The sequence below is a fragment of the Trichosurus vulpecula genome, chromosome 9 (assembly GCF_011100635.1).
Source record: "Trichosurus vulpecula isolate mTriVul1 chromosome 9, mTriVul1.pri, whole genome shotgun sequence".
In the NCBI taxonomy this organism is placed as follows: Eukaryota; Metazoa; Chordata; class Mammalia; order Diprotodontia; family Phalangeridae; genus Trichosurus; species Trichosurus vulpecula.
The window spans coordinates 69,837,524-69,854,560 of record NC_050581.1 but is presented as its reverse complement, the minus strand read 5'-3'; the positions used below and the strand labels follow the sequence as shown (position 1 = coordinate 69,854,560).

The window sequence follows — 17,037 nt, the reverse complement described above, 5'->3', positions numbered from 1 at the left end:
ACTTGCCTAAGGTCCCGCTGGTTCTAGCAAGAGATGACGTCTGATTTCTGAGGATCAACCTAGTTAAATCTGGAGAGGCTAACGCAAAGTGGGCTGGCCATTAGGTGATGCATTCTTAGGCTACAGCAATCCATAAAACAGAGAAATAATGGAAAGTAGTCTTTAATTCTTCTGTTTCTTCAGTGACGGTAGCATAAAAAAGGTAGAGGGTTCCAAGAATCACATCGTTTTTAGGCATTAGCTTGATTGTTCATAGCCCACATAGGAGAACCTTGCTCAGTAAAGAATGAGCAGACGTTCTATCGAGGCAACTGAATTGCACGCTACTGCACTTAGTGTAAACCAAATCAGAAGAGAAAAAGAAGTTGTAGCTAAGTGGAAGCCTGGCTCACAAGTCCTTGGAGAGGCAAAGTAAAGGAGCAGGCGGAGTTGGTTTTATCATGTACACAGAAGCAATAAGTAACAATCATTTCATGGGACGTTCGGTCATCTCATAAAAAAGTAGTCGCAAAAATATCACCATGAAAATAATGGCAGCTTACACACCAACAACATCTGATGCAGAGGATGAGGAGGCAGAGAAATTCTAGAAACTCAATAAAACCTCCCAGCTTCAATCTGCATATGCTTTGGTACTGAGGGACTTCAATGCAAAGGTGAGCATGGGGGAAAGGATGGCAAAAAATATGCTGGAAAATATGCATCAGGGGTAAGAAATGACACAGGCCAAAGGCTTACACAGAACAATCATTCCTATAAATCATGAATACTTTCTCCAAGAAAAGAGTTGAGTGGTACACACACGCATGCACACACACGCGCACACACACACACACACTAACTATATTTTAATCAACAGGACACTACTCCTAATTGATGTGGGAATCATTCCTGGATCAACTGTCCATGTACAGTCAGTCCACTGACAATGTAATCCATGGTCATTCCAAAAAGATTGGTCTAGAATCTAAACAGGAAAATTCTGATGGAAAAAGGCACATTGCCCAGATGATGAAAGGCGATTCAAGCAAATCCCCAAAGTATTTAAATTAGAAGAAAGAATTTTTTAAAAAGTTGGAAAGGTCTTTAATTGTTATTAATTAAAATGCAAATTTTATAGCATTTGTCAAGTTAGAATAGAATCGAGGTATAGACAGAACAGTTGAAATCCCAGACCATGTAGATGAGCTACATAAAAGAAAATGGCATTTGGGGCATTCTGGGTCTGATATAAGAAGTCAGGAATCAGCACCTGAAAATGATAAATTAGCATTTTGTCTTTACCCTTCATGTTCCTGGGAATGCTAATGAAGATGCTAATGAATAATGAAATGCTTATGAGAATGAGAGAAAGAAAAATGACAAACAAAAGAAGCAAAAGGTTCAGGGTACCCATAAATTAGATAATGCCCCAAGAATAAGTAAGAGTTTATACTACATTACACTCTCTTGTGGAAATATGACAAACAGAAATAATCATCCATTTCACCCACTCCTGCCTTCTAGGGGGAAAAGCTCAAAGTTTAGTTTTCAAATGAAAGTCTACCTTTCTCTATTCCTACTTATTTATTTATGATTTCTTACAGAAATCACGTGGCATTTTCCCATTCTAATGTTTATCTGACAGCCTTCCAAGTATCCAGCCTAAAGTTCTCTTTCTGAATTTTCTCAACATGGACATGAATCATGCACCTGCCTTGTAGGTTAAATAAATTGATCTTTTTTCTATCCTTAGACAATATATTCATTTTGGGTATTATACCTGAAATCTATCATATGGTCATTTCTTAATTGTTTCCTGGGGGACTGGTATAGAGGGAAGGAGGTTGGGCTGGGGAAGAAGAAGACTCTTCTTTGTATGACATAATTTCAATAGCACAAATCAATCTTATTTTCTTTCCCTAATGTTCTCTCTTGAGTTAAAGCATTAAAATTTTAAAACGTATTACAGATGTGGCTTTTTAAGGTGAACATTGCTGAATTTATTTCTGCTAAGCATTGGAGTACCTTTTTCTTAAAGTCACTTTGTTCTAACTTATTTGATTTAATGTCAGGTAATAGTTGTTAGAAGCAAATTATTTCAATTACAAATTTATTTTTGCATTTGCTAACATTTGGATAGTTGGACATGTAGGAGGCAGAATATTTATTGATATCTAATTTAACCTATGGTCCAAGGTCCCTTAAGCTTTGGATTTACTCAGATAGAAGTTCAGTTAGGGGAGGCTGACTCAAAGGATAATTTTTCTCCTTACTTCATTGCCACAAAACAGAGTTTAGTACATAAAAATTTTCCAGTAGAGCTTATTACCTAAGTTTCCATGACCATAGGCAAATCAACCAACCAACAAGCATTTATTTAATATGCTCCACCTAGATCTCAATTAGTGCAAATAATAAATCCTATGAAGTAGATGAATTATTCTAATTCACCCTACATATTTCCATTGGACTGGAACAGTTTGCCATATTTTACATATTTATAATATTGAATAGTATGGATTTGAATACATTCAACCACATCACAGCATCCATTATTGGTACTAATTGGAACTTAGCTGTGCTATGCACCAGGCACTGTGCAAAGCAGCGGGGATTCACTGCTATAAATGAAATTGTCCTTGTCCTCACAGAATTTGACTCTGTTGAGGGAAATGACCAGTAAATAAATGTTGCTTTTCAGTCGTGTCCAACTCTTTGTGACCCTATTTGGTGTTTTCTTGGCAAAGATACTGCAGTGGTTTGCCATTTCCTTCTCTACCTCATTTTACAGATGAGGAACTGAGGCAAACAGAAGTTAAGTGACTTGCCCAGGGTCACACAGCTAATAAGTGTCTGAAACCAGATTTGAACTCAGGAAGATGTGCCATTTAGTAGCCCCAGTATATAAATGTATATGTATGGAAATATAAATGGCATGTATATACAACATATACACAAAATAAATACAAGGTAAATTGAGTGGTTAGGGAAGGCACTAGCAGCTATGGGGATTACAGAAGGCATCATGCATACTGTATCACTCAAGCAGAGATTTGAAAGAAATGGGAGATTCCAAGAGGCTAGGGATGTGGTAGTGCATTCCAGGCATGGGACACAATCAGTACAAAGGCTTGGGGATAGAAAATATAGTGTCGTGTGTGAGGAACAGCAAGAAGTTCAGTTTTCCTCAATGGTAGAGTGTGTACAGAGTAAAGCACAACTAAATTGAAAAGGTAGGTTGGAGCCAGGATGTAACGAGCTTTAAAATTAAACAAGAGGGCTTATATTTGGCCCTATAAGCAATAAGGAATTCATTGAGTAGACGAGGTAGCATGGTCAGACCTATGCTTTCAGAGGAGCACTTTGGCGAATATATGGAGGATGGATTGGAGAGGGGAGAAACTTGAGGCAAAGAGATCAATTAGGAGTTTATTGAAATACATGAAGACCTAAATTAGGGTGGAGCCATTGAAAGAAAGGAAAGGAGATAGATTTGAGAAATATTGTATAGGTAAAAAAAATAAAAAGATTTGATAGCTGATTAGAATTGTGGGGTGTGACACAGCAAGGAATCAAGGATAGCACTTATGTTGCAAACATGGATGATTGGAAGGATGGAAGTATCCTTAATAGAAATGGGGAAATTTAAAAGGGGGATTTGGGAGTGAAAGATGGCTGGTGACCTTGCATAGCCCTCCCTCATTCAAATCAAAGTCAACTGCAGGTTATGTCATCATTTCCCTGATGCCATGGTCCTCTTCGAAAATGAAAGGCAAACACAACAACATTGGTAACTTTGAATAGAGTAGTTTCAGTTGAATGATGAAGTCAGAACCTGATGAGAAAAAGTTAAGAGAGGCACAAAGTATAACAAAAGGCAGTGGATATGGCTGTGAGAAGAGAGGAAAAAAAAACAGGGTCCCTTGATCCCCTATAAGTACTTAAAGTAGCAAATGTATATTGTGTAAAGGACAGCCTTTATGTTGCCCCACAGAAAATGCAGAAGATACAAAAGGCCCACAAGAGCCATAAACCTATACAGAAAATGCAGAGGACACATAGGAGCTCATAAACAGATTCAGAAAACATATAAAGCACTCAGAGCAGTTACTTTCAAAAGGTACTGAATTCAGAGTTGCCATTGGAACAAGAGACATTCCAGTGAATCCCTGGCTCTCTCATGTGGTCTTAAACAATCCTTCCCAGACTCATAGCTTCCTCTGTGGTTTGGACTTCCCAAGAAGACAAACATAGGGCAACCTGATTTTATGTCAGACTTGCACTGTCCAAATAACAACCATGGAAAGGTCCAGATTCCTTGTTCCCCCATACTGTTCCTCTGACTACAGAGACCATCTCATTTCTCTCTAAGAAGCATCCTAGTCAAGAACTACTTCCCCACATAAACCTCATTCAAGAATTCCTGATTTTGAGTTTTGAGCTCTTCCACTCAGCATGCACTTGCCTCCCCTCCCCACCCTCACCTTCAGATGCATTGATCACCTCCTTTCTCTCTCTTAAGGGTTTAAACTTTCCACTTCAAAGTTTGCCATGGATGATGATGTTGCTGTGTTTTTTGACAATGGCTCTAGAATGTAGAAAGCTGACTTTGCAGGAGACAATACCCCTTGGGTTGTCTTCCTTTCCATTATTGGATGCCGCATATATCAGGCTGTGATGTTGGGTATGGGCCAAAAAGAGAGCTATGTGGGGGATGAGGCCCAGGACAAGAGAGGTATTCTGACCCTGAAGTACTACCGTTGAATGTGGCATTGTCACCAACCAGGATGACATGGAGAAGATCTGGCATCATCCTTTCTATAATGAGCTCCATATGACCCCTGAAGAGCACCCTGTGTTACTCACAGAAGCTCCCCTGAACCCTGAAGCAAACAGAGAAAAGATGACACATATTATGTTCGAGACCTTCAATACTCCAGCCATGTATGTTGCCATCCAAGCTGTGCTGTCTCTGTATGCCTCTGGTTGTACCACTGGTATTGTGATGGATTCCAGTGATGGTGTGATCCACACTGTACCCATCTACGAAAGTTATGCTCTTTCCCATGTCATCTTCTTTCTGGAACTAGCTGGCCATGATCCGATGGACTATCTCATGAAGATCCTGACCAAGAGAGGATATTGTTTCACCACCACAGCTAAGAGGGAAATTGTGCATGACATCAAGGAGAAACTGTGTTACTTAGTCCTAGACTTTGAGCAGGAGAAGGCCACTGCAGCATCTAGCTCTTCTCTAGAAAAGAGCTATGAGCTTCCTGATGGTCAGGTTATTACCATTTGCCATGAGAGTTTCTGGTCCCCAGAAACTCCCTTCCAACCATCTTTCCTAGGCATGGAATCCTGTGGAATCCACAAAACTACCCTCACTTCAGTCATGAAGTATGATGTTGACATCTGTAAAGATTTGTATGCCAATACCATATTATCTTATCTGGTGGTTCCACCATGTACCCAAGCATTGCTAACAGGATGCAGAAGGAGATTGCAGCCCTATCCCCCAGCACAATGAAAATCAAGACCTTGCCCCACCTGAGCACCAATACTCTCTCTGGATTAGAACCTCCATTCTGGCCTCTCTCTCCACCTTAGAAGGTGAAGATGTGAATCAGCGAACAGGGGATATGATGAATCCAGGTCTTCCATTGTCCATCACAAATGAGAGAGAGGAAGAAAGGAAGGAAGGAAGGAAGGAAGGAAGGAAGGAAGGAAGGAAGGAAGGAGGGAAGGAAGGAGGAAGGAAGAAAAGAAGGAAGGAAGGAAGGAAGGAGGGAAAGGAAGGAAGGAAGGAAGGAAGGAAGGAAGGAAGGAAGGAAGGAAGGAAGGAAGGAAGGAAGGAAGGAAGGAAGAAAAGAAGGAAGGAAGGAAGGAAAGAAGGATGGAAGGAAGGACCTTAGCTTTAAAAGACCAAGACCCCCTACTGCATCCTGGGTCATCTCCAGTTGTCCTGATCCATGTCTGGCAACTGGACCCAGATGGCTCTGGAGGAGAAAGAGGTTGGTGACTGCACAGCCCTCCCTCACTTAAATCCAATTCACATACAAATCCAGCATAGTGAATGGGGGAAGGAGGAAGGCAGTGGTATTACTTTACTTGAAAATTATATAATCCTTAAAAAAAAAAAAGCAAATAACCTTTTTGTATCTCCTGCCTTAATACTTGTTCCTTTTTTTGTCAGAGCCATAATTTTGCCAGACCACTAATTTCCCACCCCTGACCCCAACACAGATGTGAATGAAGGCTTTTACAGTATCCTTGGGCATCCCATGAGATTGCTGCCAGTATGTGGGGAGCTTTACCTGTACACTGATAAGACCAGTTTGAATAAAAGCACGCACACATTAAAGGAGGGAGAAAGAATTTCTGATTTGGGGATTCCTTGAATCAACACCCAAAGCTGGTGCTGTTCAAGAAATGTCCTTTCTCTGCTAGAGGGCTAGATTCTGGGATCACATGACTTCGGAAATTTATTCATCTACACAGGAGGTTGGGGTTCAGGAACATCATCTATAAATTTCCTTCTTGGTCCAAGTTGGCACATACATGTTTATTTCCATTATCTGCTTCTGCCGGAATTCTTGCTTACCTTTATTCTGGGTCTGAAGATGGGAATAGTGATACAATCTGGCTAAAGTAGACCCTACAACCAGCCTTTCTACACTAAACAGGGATAAAGGGCAAAGAAGAGGAACATGTAGATAAATCCTTAAGTGTACTCCCCTACCCCCAACACCAAAAGAATTATACTAATCCCTGTGTGTGATCTTGCTAACTTATTCATGGTTGGTGTATTCAGAAGGTGCCCAAGGTCTCCTTACCCTAGGTTGGTGCCTTTGAAAAAATCTACACAGCAATTTCTGTGGCAGCTAGGTGGTGTAGTGGATAGAGTGTCAGGCCTGGAATCAGGAAGTCTCCCTTTCCTGAGTTCAAATCTGACCCCAGACATTTGCTGTGTGACCCTGGACAAGTCACTTCATCCTGTTTGCCTCAGTTTCCTCATCTGTAAAATGAGCTGGAGAAGGAAATAGCAAACTGGTCTAGTATCTTTGCCAAGAAAATTTCAAATAAGGTCATGAAGAGGTGGATACAATTGAAAACAACTGAACAACAACTACAGCTCTTTCTGCCCTATCAAGGATAAAAAAAAAATGGGTACACAGGCACTAGTTCTGGGAAGGTCTGGTTCCTTAGAACTAATCATTGTATAATTTTGCCTCTCAGGGATCAGAACACGATTCTTTTTATATGTATGTACCACTGGTGATTCACATACAAGCAATAAATCCTCTAATTATATTTAAGGCGATGTTTTCTGTTCCTCGAGGTCCAAAACTTTCCAAACTTAGGTAGATTTCTGATACTCATGGTATTTTGTAGATTTCTAGGTGAGTTCTCCACAACTGTGTTCTTAGACCTTTCCCTTTTATTTCTGTTTTTAAGACTTGGTCAGTAGAAAGGATATTACTCTGCATTTCCTTCATAAGCTTTCTAATCATTTAAATGTTAAAACTGATTATTTGCTGTGTTTTTTATATTATTCCTCAAATCCCTTAGTAGAATGTTATCAAAGGTCCTTTCTAACATTTACGTAAATGAGGATCACTGCTGTGGTTTTCATGGATACGATATATTTAAAGGATCTCACCAGAAATGTTTATTCCTGGGTATACTTATAGTAGCCTATTTCTACATGTTCAAAATAACTCTGACTGGAAATTTTAATTTGATTCATCATTCATTCATTCATACCTTCATTCAATAAATATTTGTTAAGGAGCTGATAGGTATAAGGCAACTGTGCTCAGTGGTGGGAATACAAAGATACAATAGAGTAACTTTTTGTGGGGAGGGGAGCTGTAGGAGTTGAACTGGATGAGGGCTGAGCTCTCTTCCAACTCTGAAATTCTAGGATTATGGAATAGACATTGCATGTGAATAACACAGAAATAATGGATTATTTAAGTTACCTCAATTCAGTACCTGATTGTTTTAAAAGAATGAATACTACATTTTTAACATTCACAAAATTTGAATTTCTATGTTTCCTGTGGCTAAAATCAACATCTTCATCATGCATGAACAAAAAGTTAAGCTAATCATGAAGTTTTATCTCTCAGAATATACATTGAATGACTGAAATTGGTATTTTCTTTTTCAGAATATGCCGTATTTTGACCCAAGAGAATAAGAAGTGAATGACAAAACTCAGACGTGATTCAATGTTAGAAATAGAGTTTGTCAGCTCACATGTTATACGAGAAAATATAAAGGAAGAAAGGGAGAAGCATGGAGAGAGGTATCCCATATAAAATCAACTGGGAGTGCTGTGGAGAAATAATACAAGTATCAGGGGAGGCACTAACTCATTGGAAAAAATCCTCAAAGTAAAATAAATATGACCAGATCACAGATTCCTGGGCACTATATTATACACATGTTGAAAAGTTGGACAGCCATTTTCTCCATTAATCAGAAGAAATAAAATATATGGACCAACATACATGAAGCATAGTGATATTGGATTGGGGCATGGCAAGAAGCCACCACTGAATAGGTAACAAGTTTATTGGAAAAACAAATGTTCATAAATGAATTGCACACCTTTAAAACTCTTTTTGACAACATGTGGACAGTTGCGAACTACAAGGGTAAGAAAATGGAAGGCAAGTCAGGCCTGACTTTTTCACAGAAGATGATCTCAAGGTCATTATGTCCTTTTCTCCAGCTTCCTTCCTACTTAACCTGTTCCTTCAAAGCCACCTCTTACTTTGTCATTATCAGGACATTACCTGCTTTTAAAGAGGGAGGAGACCTTGAAAAGATGCTAGGTTGCAGTAATTAGGTTTGTGGCTTTGGGGCATGGACTCTCCCTATGAATGTTTTGTGAGGCTTCCTGGGGTTCCAGTAAAATTCCACACCCACAATGGGGCTCCCTGATCTCTGATGGTAAGGAAAAGGAAGGCAACTTTGGTCTGTCATGCAATCAAAATGGGGGTGGGGGTGGGGAAGAAGAAAGGGAGCTAATTTTAAATGCATGCAGTGAGATCTGATTCCCTTTGCTCAAATATGAAAGTCTGGCAATAAAGGTAAGCGAACTTTTAAAAAAATAAATGCAATAATAAGCTGGTTGTTATTTTCAGAAATGCATTGCCTGACTATCTGTCCAAGCCAGACTTTCAGGAGTGCCTTAAACTTTACTTTCCCAAATTTGACTCTTATCAACCTGAATTACATCATAATTATTTCCCTACTATATGCCAAATAGAATGCCCGGCACCAGGTACTGGCCTAGGTGGCACATGCATGCATGGGAAAAATCTGTGCTTAAATTTAATTGCAAGAAAAGTGGAATCATTTGACCATTAGTCACATTTTTACACCTAAACTTCCAATAGAATGTCCAAACAAGTATTTCATCCAACATTTTATCTCAAAATAGATTCCTTTATGTCAACACTCTCACCTCAGTTATTTTTTAAATTTCATTTGTAAGTTACTTTGTTTTTAGGTGTTGAAAGGGGATGATGATAATAAAAATATTTATAGTACTAATAGTTTTATTAAAATTATAATAAGAAATAAGGGGGAAGGACTACCTAACATTTTAAAGCATTTGTATAACAATTCTTTACAGTTATATCTCATTTTACAAAACAAATCCATTCCTCAAAAGTTACTTGTTGAGTGAATATTTGTGAATCAAAAGTTTTCCCATTAATTAAATATGGAGACCAAGAAATAACATGTCATGCTTATAAAATGCAGCATACTTTTGGGACTTACATGTTTAAAGGAATAAATGAAGCTACTGATAAAAAAAATAAAAAGCAGGATGTCACAAAATTCAAATAGTGTTGAAATGGTTAATGTCGTTGTGGTGGTGGTGGTGGTTGTTGTTCAGTCATTTCAGTTGTGTCCTACTCTTCATGACCCCATTTGGGGTTTTCTTGGCAAAGATACTGGAGTGGTTTGCCATTTCCTTTCCAGATGAGTCAAACAGGGTTAAGTGACATGGCCAGGGTCACAAAGCTAATAAGTGTCTGAGGCCAAACTTAAAGTCAGGAAGATGACGTGGCACTCATAAATACTCATGTCCCAGATACAAAATTCTTTGGGGGTGGGAGGTTGCTCCTATGAAAGAGATCAACTAAATTTACTGGCTGGCTTTAAATTTGGTGGGGAAAAATTCCATGATACAGTGGGCAGAGCATTCGATTTGAGGACAGAAGATCTGGGTCTAAATTTTAGGCCTGATCCTGTGTGATCTTCTGCAATTCATTTCACTTCTTGGGATTTTTTTATCATCTGTCAAAAGGGAAAACTAATATATACACTCCCTAACTGTCAGGGTTCTTATAAGAAAAAGGCTTTGTAAACACAAAGTGTTATAGAAATTACCGCTGATCAGACTCACTGAGCCCTACTTTCCTCGTCTATCTAATGGGGATAGTAATACTTACCTTATCTACCCAACAGAGTTTTTATAAAGAAAAAGCCATATAAATATGAGGCATAGTTATTTAAATTTAATCAATAATCAATAACATTTAAATTTAATCAATAACTCTGACTCTGTGCCATTGTTTCCCAAATATGGAAAAGGCTTGCATCTCAGGGGATTTATCATATTCCCAAATGGTTAGAGAGGTTATGTCATGCAAATGTTACATATTGTACGTAAAGCTTGCTGCTTAATGCATTTGCATGAAAGGTTTTTTGGTTGGTTTGAAAAAATTTTTCTACAGTGAACCTCCTTCTGCTCAGCTGGCTTCAGATACTTATTTGAGGCCTCTTTTTGTAATTAATTATTTTGATAAGTGCCGATTTTCAGGAGCTAATTTCATTGCCAAATTATAAATTTCCTAAAATAATAACACTGAAAATTATATTTTATTCCCCCAAGAGGTAGGTTATAATTTTCTACCTCCCCTGAAAGTTATAGACAAATGTCGATATTTAAATCCAAAGGTTCCCAGGGAAACTAAAATACATAAGTGAACCTAAGAAAGTATGTCAAGAGGAAAACTGGCCTTATTCTTTTGGGGAAATCATCTTTCAGAAATAAGTGACTCCATATAAGATAACATAAAGCAATGTGGGAGCAAAAGGTGCCAGGCTTTAGACCTATAATAGATGCTAGTGATCATCTAGGTTCTCTAATCTAATATCAATACAGATAAAAGGTTTCAGTAAAAATGAGAAAGGTTTTGAAGGCTAAGTTCAGAATAAAATAAATAATTTTTTTGAAAAGAAATTTTGCATGTTCTTAGAGAAAAATAAAATGAGGTTCACTCAAAATGAGGCTTAACATCAATATTTGCGACATTTTGGATCAGAGGCTTTGCATAGAATACTTCAAACTGTAAAAGCTTCACCTTTCAGACATAAACAACAACAAAATGACACAAAGATGTTTTTGGAAGATATTTTAATATTAACAGTGCATTAATATTAACATAACATTATTCAATAATGATACCTTATATATAACATAGCTTGAATGTAGGTCCCATTTAAAATCCATCCAATTTAATTTGCTGTCTCTTGAAATGGGATGTGTTTAAAATAGACTGACTTCTGTGTGTGTTTGTAAACAGTATTTTTGTGTATATGCTACTGTATATCTTTTCTATTGTACATACGATATAACATGCAAACTGTTTTGATTTTTTTTAAGAGCAAAGCTTCAGTACGTTTTCTTGAATTTTATTCTGTCATTTGACTACATTATTTTTCTGATGTTCAATTTTCACAGAACACATTACGGACTTCTCTAGGGAGCAGAAAATATGCGCTTTTTTAAAGTAAATATAAAATGCTTTGATAAATCAAAACATTTGAATGAGTTTTCCATTTTAAAAATGTTCCATTCTGTTTTGAGTCTTGAAGTAAAGCTCTGTCTTTAACATGACAATAATAAAAACTGGTTCCCAAAAGGAGAAAGATAAATGCTCACTTGTTGAAGCAGTCAATGAACAGGTTTTGTTTAAAAAAAAAACATAAGTCATTAAAGAAAATGTAAATAATGCCTTTCTATAAGCCAAAGAAAAAGAACTTGAAAAGCTGAGTGGGACAAATTGTTGCTTTTTTTTTTCTCTCTGACATTTTAATAAGCCTATTAAGGGTGGTTGCTTGGATATCTAAAAATAAGCCCCTGGACCAAAGATAAACAATAATGTATCCTCCACAGAAAACTCAGTTAAATCTGTATTACTATAGGACTGCCCTGATTAAAGACAACCCAATATAAAATAATTCAAATGTATAAAACTAAAAAAAAAAAATTAGGGGATAAGTATTTGCAATGAAAAAACATTGCTCTGAGTATTCAGTTTTCCTAAGGACATTTATATTTGCTTACTGACCATTAAGTACCTACCTGTCTGAGAGTCTTGGTTGGAGAAGCCAGGAATCAGTTGTAAAGCTAAAATAATCCTGCCACATGGCAAAAGTTATAGAACCTGGACAATCAGAAAGGGGGCAGAGCCAAGATGGTGGCTGGAAAGCAGAAACTTGCTTAAATTCTCCCCCCAAACCCTCCAAACAGCTATAAAAATGGCTCTGAATAAATTCTAGAGCTGCAGAACCCATGAAGTAGCAGGGTGAAAGGTCTCCAGCCCAGGATGGCCTGGATGGTCACTGGGAAGGGTCTATTGCACAGTGCTGGGAACAGAGCTCAGCCTAGCATGGGCTGCACCAGGACAGATCAGATTGAGTGTTGGCCCAGAGCAGGCCTTAGGGCCATGAATCATTGAGCTGTGGCAGTCACCCGACTTCTCAACCCACAAATGCCAAAGACCATGGAGCAGGTTAGTGGGAAAACTGCTAGATCAGGCTAGAAAGCGGTACAGCACCAGCCCTGGGGTGGTGGAGGTGGTACAGCAGTGGTGGTAGCAGCAGCAAGAGGCTCCTGTGGCTGCTTACAGAGCTCCAGCATCAGCTGCTTCCAGAGTCCCTGGCTCACATGGTGGGAGGAATCAAGCAGCAGACAACAGTGGGAGTGCAGGGCTTGCTTTGCCCTGCTTGGATCTGGGTCACAATCCTGGTTGGTGTCTCTTGAGGGAGAAGGCGCACTGCTGTGGCAGAGCTTGCAGTGACAGTGGAGTAGAAATAGCTCTGAAAACAGCAGTGCAGCCCCTAAAGCTTGGGACAAAGCACTGTCTACTCTACAAGTACTCAAAGGTCAAGTAGTTGACCGGGAATATGGCCAAGCAGCAAAAAAGGATGCAGACTCAGACTCAGCGTCAAGAATCTTCTTTTGGTGACAAAGAAGATCAAAACATACAGCCAGAAGAAGTCAACAAAGTCAAAGAGCCTACATCAAAAGCCTTCAATAAAAATATGAATTGGTTTGAGGCCATGGAAGAGCTCAAAAAGGATTTGGAAAATCAAGTAAGAGAAGTAGAGGAAAAATTGGGAAGAGAAATGAGAGAGATGCAAGAAAACCATGAAAAACAGGTCAACAATTTGCTAAAGGAGACCTAAAAAAATACTGAAGAAAATAACACCTTAAAAATAGACTAACCCAAATGGCAAAAGAGCTCCAAAAAGCCAATGAGGAGAAGAATGCCTTGAAAGACAGAATTAACCAAATTGAAAAGGAAGTCCAAAAGACCACCAAAGAAAATACTACCTTAAAAATTAGATTGGAGCAAGTGGAAGCTAATGACTTTATAAAAAATCAAGATATTATAAAACAGAATCAAAGGAATGAAAAAATGGAAGACAATGTGAAATACCTCATTGGAAAAACCACTGACCTGGAAAATAGATCCAGGAGAGATAATTTAAAAATTATTGGACTACCTGAAAGCCATGATCAAAAAAAAAAAGCCTAGATATCATCTTTCAAGAAACTATCAAGGAGAACTGCCCTGATATTCTAGAGCCAGAGGGTAAAATAGAAATTGAAAGAATCCACAGATTGCCTCCTGAAAAAGATTCCAAAAAGAAAACTCCTAGGAATATTGTCACCAAATTCCAGAGTTCCCAGATCAAGGAGAAAATACTGCAAGCAGTCAGGAAGAAACAATTTGAGCATTGTGGAAACATAATCAGAATAATACAAGATCCAGCAGCTTCTACATTAAGGGATCAAAGGGCTTGGAATATGATATTCTGGAGATCAAAGGAGCTAGGATTAAAACCAAGAATCACCTACCCAGCAAAACTGAGTATCATGCTCCAAGGCAAAATATGGATTTTCAATAAAATAGAGGACTTTCAAGCTTTCTCAGTGAAAAAGACCAGAGCTGAATAGAAAATTTGACTTTCAAACACAAGAATCAAGAGAAGCATGAAAAGGTAAACAAGAAAGAGAAATCATAAGGGACTTACTAAAGTTGAACTGTTTTGTTTACATTCCTACAAGGAAAGATGATGTGTGTAATTCATGAGACCTTTCTCAGTATTAGGGTAGTTGAAGGGAATACATATATGTATATGTGTACATATACATATATATGTATATATATAGACAGAGGGCACAGAGTTGAATATGAAGGGATATCTATCTATCTATCTATCTATCTATCTATCTATCTATATATATAGACAGAGGGCGCAGAGTTGAATACGAAGCGATGATGTCTAAAAAAATGAAATCAAATGAAGGGATGAGAGAAGAATATATTGAGAGAGAGAGAGAAAGGGAGAGATAAAATGGGGTAAATTGTCTCACATAAAAGTGGCAAGAAAAAGCAGTTCTGTTGGAAGGGAAGAGGGGGCAGGTGAGGGGGAATGAGCAAATCTTGCTCTCATCAGATTTGACTGGAGGAGGGAATAACATACACATTCAATTGGGTATCTTACCCCACAGGAAAGTAGGGGGAAGGGGATAAAAAGGAGGGATGATAGAAGGGAGAGCAAATGGGGGAGGAGGTAATCAAAAGCAAACACTTTTGAAAAGGGACAGGGTCAAGGGAGAAAATTGAATAAGGAGGACAGGATAGGATGGAGGGAAATATAGTTAGTCTTTCACAACATGATTATTGTGGAAGTTTTTTATATAATGATACATGTCTGGCCTATATTGAATTGCTTGCCTTCTTAGTGAGGGTGGGTGGGAAGGGAAGAGGGGAGAGAATTTGGAACTCAAAGTCTTAAAATCAGATGCTCAAAAGAAAAAATTGTTTTTACATGCAACTGAGAAACGAGATATATAGGGAATGGGGCATAGAAATCTATCCTGCCTTACAAGAAAGTAAGGGGCAAGGGGATGGGGGGGAGTGGGGTGATAGAAGGGAGGGCTGACTGGGGAATGGGACATTCAGAATATAGGCCATTTTGGAGTGGGGAGAGGGTAGAAATGGGGAGAAAATTTGTAACTCAAAATCTTGTGGAAATCAATGTTGAAAACTAAATTATTAAATAAATAATAATAAAAAAGTTATGGAACTTTAGATCTAGGAAGGAATTTAGAGATTATTTATTTGTAGCTGGGATTGGAACATGCAAGGTAATAGGCCTGTGGGGAACATGCTAGAGAGCAGGCAGCAAGAGACCTCCTGGAAAATTCTAGGAACATGCATGACTGTGCTGAAGGCCTTGTTCTTTGAGATGGGTTTGTTATTTCATATATAAGGTCTTCAGCATGGAGCTTGGTGCCAACCTGGGAGGGAACCCAACCCATTACTGGAAGCACTCGACGACATGAAATGGATGGCCCTACCAGACACTGCACAGCATACACAGGTATTCTGTGACAATTTTCCAGTTGGCTAACCATACGATGATAGAGAGCATTTTAATTGGCTGCCGAGGTGAACTGAAGTGTGCGTACCAGAGGCATTGACACACCATGTCTCTTTATTTCCTTCCTGTTGACCACAAGGTATAAGGATGACCCTCAGAGAGAAGTGGAAGGTGCCCTTTCCTCTCTTTCTCCTACCAGGACAGCTCCTGAGCTCATGGCCTCCATGGCCCCTAGGATGGGGCCACCTTTTATTTCCATCTTCTTTCTTTTGGTACAGGGACTTGGGAGATGTCAAAAGGTCAAAAAGGCTACAAGATGCTGACTCCCATAATTTACATATTTTTGTATTATTGTGACTATTTTAATAATGTTATTGTTAATAGCTGGCATTTATACAGGTATTTAAGGTTTATAAAACAATTTACATATATTATCTCATTTGAGCCTTACAATGATCCTTTGAAGTATAATGTAGGCGTTATCACTCCCATTCTACAGAAGAGCAAATTAAGTCTTTGCTTAACTTTCCCAAGTGTGTTGATTTGTCACCCATGGCCACATGGCTAGTAAGTGTCAGAAGTGGTATTTGAATTCAGGTCTTCCTGGCTCCAAGTCCAGTAATTTGTTACTATTTCTAGAATTTGGCCTTGGATCTAATCATTCTGAAACAAAAAATGTTTTAGTCTCCATTAAGGCTAGTGTGTTTTGGTTATATTTCTGCTACAGAATACTTTTCTATTTGTATTATGATCTGAAAAAAAAATGCTTTTAGATTTTGCATATCAAAGTATTCAGGAAGGCTTTTTCCCCTTCTAGACATATTTAGAAAGGTGGTAGAGAATTTGTAAAAATGTATTTTTCCTTTGTGATATTGAAATTGCCACAATCTCTGAAGAATCAAAGTTGTCAGTTACCCAAAGGGCAGTAGGTACAAGTTGGTTATAGCATATTGCCAAAGATGACTTATTTGCAAGATGTGCCAGATGGAATATTATTGAGCAAGATCAAGTAAGGTGATCCAATAAGATCTGAAAGAAAGTAGACCAATCATGTGATAAAAGCCAAGAAGATGAACAGTTTGCATACTGCACTGCTACCACACATCATAAAAAGATGTAGCAAATGCCTCCAGGACACTGGACAGTCCTCTGGGGTAAACATATAACAGAACATGGATAAGGAGGAAGAAGAAGTACAGGTGTGTTCTGATCAGCACCACTGGAATGAAGACATCAATGAAATCACAGCTCCACTAGAGTTTGACTATATTCTTGGATTAACTAGGTAGAAGATTCTGTGGAGTGGTCCAATTTCTCTGGATTCTCTGTATATTATGCCTCACA

The 17,037-nt window shown here is 38.4% G+C and overlaps 1 pseudogene; it reads left to right on the top strand.

Annotated features, from left to right (window-relative positions):
* The first annotated feature begins 4,533 nt into the window (after nucleotides 1–4,533).
* Nucleotides 4,534–8,175, top strand: LOC118832145 (annotated as a pseudogene).
* Nucleotides 8,176–17,037: the final 8,862 nt, after the last annotated feature.